The following is a 7,739-nucleotide window of genomic DNA, read 5'->3' on the forward strand; positions in this document are numbered from 1 at the left end:
TACGAAAACTGTTACAAGATGATGACCTGAGTCAATTGCTAAACCGGATTCGAAACAGCGGACAAAGAACTCTGATTACGTTCCATCATGATGCAGAGAGGATACATCATGTCCTAGAAAAGGTGAAGAAGGATGGAGAACATCACTGGTGGGATGTTTTATTTGGATGGTCACCAACAGCAACAGGAACTTTGAATTGGGTTTTACATCCCATGACAATTTTATTAGTTTCTGTTGTGCTATGCTTATTGTTGAACATTATTCTATGTGTTAAAGTGTGGAAAATAATTAAACAAATGGCACTAATACCAAAACCTCCTCGCATATATAACATTGCTTAATTGTACTTAATAAAACCTTAATAGTTAAGTATATTAAGTATACCAACCAAAAATTTCCTCAAGTTACAACTGGAATATGGCATTGATCTCTTTATAGGCACAGAGGAAGAGGCCACCACACCGCCGCTCTGTGATCAAGACGGATTGACTTTAGTCACGGGGTGGATTGTGGTGGTGCATTCACACCCCCCCTTTCTTCCCTGGGCCGCTGGTTGGTCTGGGCCGCCTGTTGATCTCAGAAATGTCCATGAAACCTCGGCCTTGGTGCACTGAGTCTGGCGGTTGAGCGCTCCTTGACCGTATCAGAAACGCTGGGAACGTCCTCCCGCTGCCTGGCCCAGGGTCCAGTGGAACAACACCGAAACCTGGAGAATTTTTAGTAATTACCGCCTGGGGCTGCGGCCAGGATGGAAATGTACGGAGGACTAAAGCCAACCATCTCACGAACCTATAAAGGGTGGTCCTAAGTGAGGCCCTTGGAGCTCTCCTGGACCGCAGTGGCTGCACCCAGCATCTCCCGCTGGGTGGGAGCCTCTCAGAGCTCGCGACCTCTCGAGTCTGCGATATTCGGAGGACCGCTGGGTCCTGGGTGAGTCCCTTTCGAAGCTCAACCCTTCGCCCGTGGAGAGGGAACGCCTAGACATTTGACGTGAATATTTCTTCACTGACATCGAGGGGAACTTCTAACAGGTACCTTCTGTATATTTTTATATATATATATATATGTTTCTCTGTGTGTGTGAACTGATAGTAAGCATAATCTGTAATTAAGTTGTGATTGTAGTAGACTCACTAACTCATTTTGCAAATATTGAATTAGTTAATGATTAAGCGTTACTAAAGTTTGTTAATGATTAATTGATAATTAAGCGTTGCTAAATTGTGAATGAAACCTAGACTGCTGCCAAACACATATAGTCCCTGAAATACAAACCCTTAGATGATTTTCCTTTATATGTTTCACCCATGTAATAAGTAATAGGGTGAACCTTGCCATCGAATTCTGTTAGGTCGCACCTTTATAAATCTCTATTAAAATCACTTTCTGCTAATTTCTTTGACGGTGATTCTTTAAGCGGCCTCTAAACCACTCATTCGCGACATACCCTTACGAGTAGCTGGTAATTTTAACTCCACGTGGGGCATTAGGAACTCCCCTCCCTCTCCCTGTGGTTTTACAGCCCAGAAGGAAGGAAGCCGCCTTCTATTTTGCGTACCGCTGCAGACGGAGGTTCGTCAGAGCTCGGTGGAGAGGCAGTATATCTTAACGGCAGTGTCTGCGTGCATACAACCCCTTGGAACAAATCTTTTATACTTCCGTTTTGTGTATTTTGGTACGCTTTCTGGTTATCACTGGTTTTCTTTGTTATACCATACAAAGCAACAGCTCAAAGTACTCATCTAAAGCCTGAGCATTAAACAGGAATTAAATAGGAAAAAAAAGACTTGAGATATATTTTGAGCAAGTAAGATTAGAAGTAAACCAAGAAAAGAACAAGGCTTATTGGACAGAAAAGGAATTGGTGGTTCTATGCACTGGGGAGAAGGAGGTGAGAAGTACAAAGGGAGAGGTAATGAGATGTTTAGGTAGGGAAAGATCCGGGTTGTGTGCACAGGTGGCAAATGAAGGGTTCGAAATAAGCCAGTTACTGGATCAAATGTCGAGGAATCCGGTTCAGTACAAAGGGGTGAAAATCTAGGCTGCTTGGGAAAGGATTCGTATTGCAAAGTGATAACTGCAGTTGAAAAGGAAGACAATAAGGCTTGCACAAGAGGGGGGAAGAAGGATCAAAATGAATCTGAAAAAGCAAAGTAAACCCCAGGATTTAGTGAAGCAGAGGTCTGCCATGCGATGGAAGCCTCTCATTTAATCCGGGAGGGGCTGGTGGCAAGACGAATGAATAATCAATTTGGTTTCAGCTTTCCTGGCGTGGCGGGTGTCTCGGACGCTTTCCTGGAGGACAGAGGCAGGGAGGTCATGGCTGCGGTTACGTGAAGTGGATTTGGAGCACTTGCCCCTTCCAGCTGCTGCCAGGTGTGCTCCGCGGGGTGAACTCTCAAACCCACGACCAGAAGGTGTGCGTACAAAAGCTTGGGGTTGGTTTGGACGAGACTGGGTTTGGGATGCAGCTCTCTGCCACTGAGTTCGCATCCCTAAATCTGTCGAGAGACCTCCCGTTCTTCCCCAGAGATACGTGTTTGTTTATGTGTGTGTATATATGTGTATTTGGATAGCGGAAGGGAATTCTTGTGCAGCCAGTCTGAATTTTTTTTTTCTTGGGAAGGAAGTTCTGGTGCAAGAATAATTTTAATTGCTAGTAACAGAAGATTTTGGAGCAATTTTGGCATTCAGTGCAGCAATAATGAACAGAGTTAGTCCAACACTAGTAAAATGTATTTAAATCTGATTGATTGGAGGAGTTATCATTGAATGAATTATTCATGAGCTATTTTTCGTAGATTAATGTGAAATGTGTTCACACTTTATTTGAAGCAATATTGGAAAATTCATCTATGATTGCAATTAACAATTTGAGTGTGGGTAGGCATTGTTCATGGTGATTATTGCTTGCTGCAATGCCTAAGGTATGAAGAAGAATAAGTCAGATATAGTGACCCGAAACAAAAATGTTTGCTTATGCTGCAGAGCTGAGCTCTTCCAAGAGAGAGAAACCACTGAGTCCCTTTAGAAATGTCCTGCAACGTTTTTACTCCAGTGCCCGAAGTTGACGATGCTGTTGGGTGAATGCATCCGCTTCTTCGTGTATTCCGAGGATAAGGGCAAGACAGCCCAAAGGTCCCCACAGCAAATACTATCTTCTCATTTTGCTTCATGAAAAATGCATTTGTTTCAGGAGAATAGTTTCCCGAACAGTTTCTGAGGTTTCTCTTCGCTGCCTGAGGACTGAGTTCTTGTGACTTCTGCATTTTATTTAGATTTGGCCCTTGTCGATGAAGCGAGCCATGAAGTGAAATGAGCATCTCTGTATCGCGGCTGGATCGAGTTGGGGACATTTTTCAAAGGTCTGTGCCAGTCTCTCACAAGCTCTTGGTTTCAGTCCCACGTCGTATGGCCATCACACAGTACGCCGGACGAGAGGACCTGGTCTGGACATCACGGAGGAGCACAAACGCCTGCGGGAAGCGCACGTGAGCCCCGGATGCCGGGGTCTCCCCCGATTCCTGGGTCCCCCCCTTACAGGGCTTCTCTGGATGCCTGGGTCCCCTCCCCGGGCGCCCGGGTCCCCTTCTGCGGGGGGATCCCAGAACCAGCGGGGTGACGGGGTGGGGGCAGGGGTTTCTCCTGGATGCCTGGGTCCCACTGACCCCCTCCCCCCACAGAGAAGGACCCCACCCCGGAGATCCGATACCAGCACAAGAAATGGTGGGAGAAGGAGCAGGAACACGAGAGCGTCAAGGCCCAGGAGCTGGCGCTGGAGCAAGGACGGGCTGCCAAGGTGGGACCCAGGCATCTGGGGAGGTGTTGGGTTGGCATGAGTGGGGAGCTGGATGCCTGGATCCCCCCTCCTGGGTCCCAAATCCCCTTGGAATGGCCCCAAAATGCCCCAAATTCTGGCCTGGGGACTCCAAATCCATTCAGAATTGCCACAAAATACCCATAGATCTACTCTGTGGACCCCAAATCCCCCCAGAATTGCCCCAAAATGGACTTTGAGGACCCCAAATCCCCTCAGAATTACCTACAAATGTTCCTAATTTGCTCTGGGAACACCAATTCCCCCCAGAATCGCCCCAAAATGCCCAAAATTCTGATCCAGGGACCCCAAATCCTCCCAGGATTGCCATAAAATGCCTCAAATCCCCCCAAAATTGCCCCATAAAGCCCGAAATTCTGGTCTGGGGACACCAAATCCTCTGAGAATGTCTCTAAAATGCTCCTAAATGCACCCCAGGAGCCGTAAATACCCCCGGAATTGCCCCAAAATACTCCAAAATGGACTCCAGGGGCCCTAAATCCCCCCAGAATTGCCAAAAAATGCCCCTAATTTGCCCTGGGGACCCCAAATTCCCTTGGAATTGCCACAAAATATGCTGAATTCTGTGCTGGGGACCCCAAATCCCCCCAGAATTGTCCCCAAATGCTCAAAATTCTGATCCAGAGACCCCAAATTCTGCCAGAATTGCCCCCAAATGCCTCAAATCCCCCCAGAATTACCTCAAAATCCCCCAAAATGAACTTCAGGGACCCTAAGTTCCCCTAGAATCACTCCAAAATGTATCCCAGGGATCCCAAATCCCCCCAGAATTGCCCCAAAGTACCCCAAAATTGACTCCAGCTGTCCTAAATCCTCCTAGAATTGCCCCAAAATGCCCATAATTTGCCCTGGGGACCTGAAATCCCCTCGGAACGGCCCCAGAATGCCCTAAATTCTGTGCGGGGACCCCAAATCTCTCCAGAATCACCTCAAATTCCTCCAAAAGTGCCCCAAAATGCCCAAGATTCTGTTCCAGGGACCCTAAATCTCCCCAGAATTGCTCCTAATTGCAGCCCAGGGAAGCCAAATCCCGCCAGAAGAACCCCAAAATGTGCCCTAGGGACTCCAAAGCCCCCCAGAATTGCCCCAAAATGCCCCAAATTTGCCCTGGGGATACCAATTACCCCAAAATACCTCGAATTCCTTCAAAATTGCCTCCCAAATCCCCCCCGAATGGCCCTAAAATGCCCCTAAGTGCATCCCAGAGGCCCTAAATTCCTCCAAAATCGCACCTAAATGCCCCAAAATCTGTTCCAGGGACCCCAATCCTCCCAGAATGCCCCAAATGCTGTGCTAGGGACCCCAAATCCTCCCAGAATATTCACAAAATACCCCAAACACTGTGTTGGGGGCCCCAAATCCCCCTAGAATTGTCTCTAAATGCCCCTACATGCACCCCAGGGACCTCAAATTCCTCCAAAATTCCTGCAAAATGCCACAAATTCTGCCTTATCCCCCCAGAATTGCCCCAAATATCCCCAAATTCTGTGCCGGGGACCCCAAATCCCCCCAGAATTGCCCCAAAATGGCTCTAATTTGCCCTGGGAACCCCTAATCCCCCCCCGAATTGCCCTAAAATGCCCCAAATCCTGGGGCAGGGCCCCCAGATCACCCTGCAATGTCCCCACATCACAACACGAGGCCTACTGGCGTGTTATTAGTGTGTCAAGGCGTGATTATAGCATGTTGGGGTGTGGTTTTAGTGTTGAAGCATGTTTTCTGGATGCTAGGGTGTTTTGAGGCTGGTTTTAGCATGTTGGGGCATGTCCTGCGCAAACGTGCCATCAAGGTCAAGTGCATCAAATGGCGGGAGAAGTTGGACAAAAAGGTGGGGCCCGGATGCCTGGGTCCCTTCTATGGGGGCCCCGGATGTCTGCGTGCCTGCTGGAAGTCAGTGGGGGTTACTGGGAGGGCGTCTGGGACCTCCCAGTGGGGTTCTGGTGGGCACTGGGAGTCACTGGGAGGGCTACTGGGAGCTACTGGTGGGGTTCTGGAGGCTACTGGGGTGCCCTAGGGGCTACTGGGAGCTACTGGGATGCCCTGAGGCTTACTGGGAGGGCCATTGGGGGCTACTGAGAGGGCTTCTGGTGGTCCCTTGTAGCTCCTGGTGATCCTTGGGAGCCTGACTGGTGTGAACTGGGGGTTACTGGGAGCTACTGTGACGGCCTGAGGCTTACTGGGAGCTACTAGGATATCCTGAGGGTTACTGGGAGTTACTGGAAGGGCCATTGGGACCTACTGGGAGCTACTGAGATGCTCTGGTCTTGGGCTCTATAGGGGTCATAGGGCTTCTCTGGGGGCTGTAGGGGACATACAGACCCTGTTTTTGGGCTCTATAGGAGATACAGGGGCTCCCCCAGGTTCTATAGGGGCCATACGGATCCTGTTCTTGGCCGCTACAGGGGATATAGGGGCTCCCCCGGCTTCTAGAGGGGTCATACAGAACTGCAGGGCTCTCTCGGGGATAGAGGGGCTCCCCTGTGTCCTACTAGGGGCCATATAGACTCTGGTTTGGGGCTCTGTTGGGGCTATAGGGCATCTCTGGGTATTATAGGAACTATTTAGACTCTGTTCTTGGGCTCTGTAGGGGCTCCCCCAGGTCCTATAGGGGTTCCCCGGCATAGGGGCCATATGGACTCTGGAGCAAAAAAGAGGGTGAGGAGGAAGGAGCGGCAGAGATGACATGTGATGAACTGGCCGCAACCCCCACTCCCTGTCCCCCCGTGCTGCTCGGGGCGAGGAGGTGGGGAAGTCAGGAGTGAAGATGAGCCCAGGAAAAGAGAGGGGGGCAGGGGGAAGGTGTTTTTTAGATTTGTTCTTATTTCTCATTATCCTACTCTGATTTTGATTGACAATAAATTAATTTCCCCAAGTTGAGTCTGTTTTGCCTGTGACCGTACTTGGCGAGTGATCTCTTTGTCCTGATCTCAACCTACAAGCTTTTTGTTGTATTTTCTGCCCCCTGCTTGTGGAGGAGGGGGAGATAGAGCGGCTTGGTGGGCACCCGGCAGCCAGCCAAGATCAACACACCACAGTTTCCTTCTATCAAGCTCCCTGTCCCTATTTTTTAATTCTTGCCTGTATTTCTTGTATCCCATCGCTTTTGAAACTTTCTTTCTGCCTCTCCATCCCTATCTTTTTAATTCTTGCACATGTTTCTCAAACCCAGTTGCTTTTTAATTTTTCTTGCTACCTTTCCCTCTCTCTGTCTCCCTGACCTAATTTTAATTTCTTGCTGGTGTTTCTTGCACCCTGTCACTTTTCAAATTTTCTTCCCATGTCTCCCTCTATGCAGCTCCATGTGCCTATTTTTTAATTCTTGTCTACGGTTCTTCTGTCCTGTCGCTTTCAAAATTTTCTTTCTGCATCTCCCTCTATCCATCTCCCTGTCTATAATTCTTAATTCTTCCCTCTCTGTCCTGTACCCCGTCACTTTTTACACTTTCTTTCTGCATCTCCCTCTTTCTATCTCCCTGTTCTTATTTGTTAGTTCTTGGCTGTGTTTCTTGTACCCTGTCGCTTTTTGAAATTTTATTTCTACGACTACCTTTATCCGGCTCCCTGTTTGTATTTTTATTTCTTGCCTATGTTTCTTTTCCCGTATCACTTTAGAATTTTTCCCGGTCCCTTGTCTCGTCTCTATCTTCTTGTCCTGCTGGTCCCTTCTGCCTCTTTCTCCTTCCTGCTGCCCGTCTCTTATTTATTCCTCCATCTCTCCGTCCCTGTTGTTTTCTGCAATCTCTCTGCTCCTCTCAACACCTGCTCCCGGTCCCTCTCCTGTTCCCAATATCCCGTTTTCTGGCTCCCCGTCCCACACCCCTTCTCTGCGTTCCTCTGTCCTTCCTCCTGCCTTTCTCTTCCCTTTTCCCCGTCTCCCGCTGCCTTTGGGCTCTGAGCCTCG

At 48.8% G+C, this 7,739-nt stretch overlaps 1 long non-coding RNA gene across 2 annotated transcripts; it reads left to right on the top strand.

The window, feature by feature from the left end:
* Positions 1 to 2,322: 2,322 nt before the first annotated feature.
* LOC142076600 (uncharacterized) lies at positions 2,323 to 6,502 on the top strand. Of its 2 annotated transcripts, none has more exons than XR_012671214.1 (4): positions 2,323 to 2,376; positions 3,279 to 3,491; positions 3,684 to 3,799; positions 6,426 to 6,502. It is a non-coding gene; the product is annotated as an uncharacterized LOC142076600 (long non-coding RNA). The 2 variants fall into 2 exon arrangements; XR_012671215.1 differs by lacking the exon at positions 2,323 to 2,376 and adding an exon at positions 2,393 to 2,417.
* Positions 6,503 to 7,739: the final 1,237 nt, after the last annotated feature.

The sequence above is a fragment of the Calonectris borealis genome, unplaced genomic scaffold (genome assembly GCF_964195595.1).
Source record: "Calonectris borealis unplaced genomic scaffold, bCalBor7.hap1.2 HAP1_SCAFFOLD_70, whole genome shotgun sequence".
Classification (NCBI taxonomy): domain Eukaryota; kingdom Metazoa; phylum Chordata; class Aves; order Procellariiformes; family Procellariidae; genus Calonectris; species Calonectris borealis.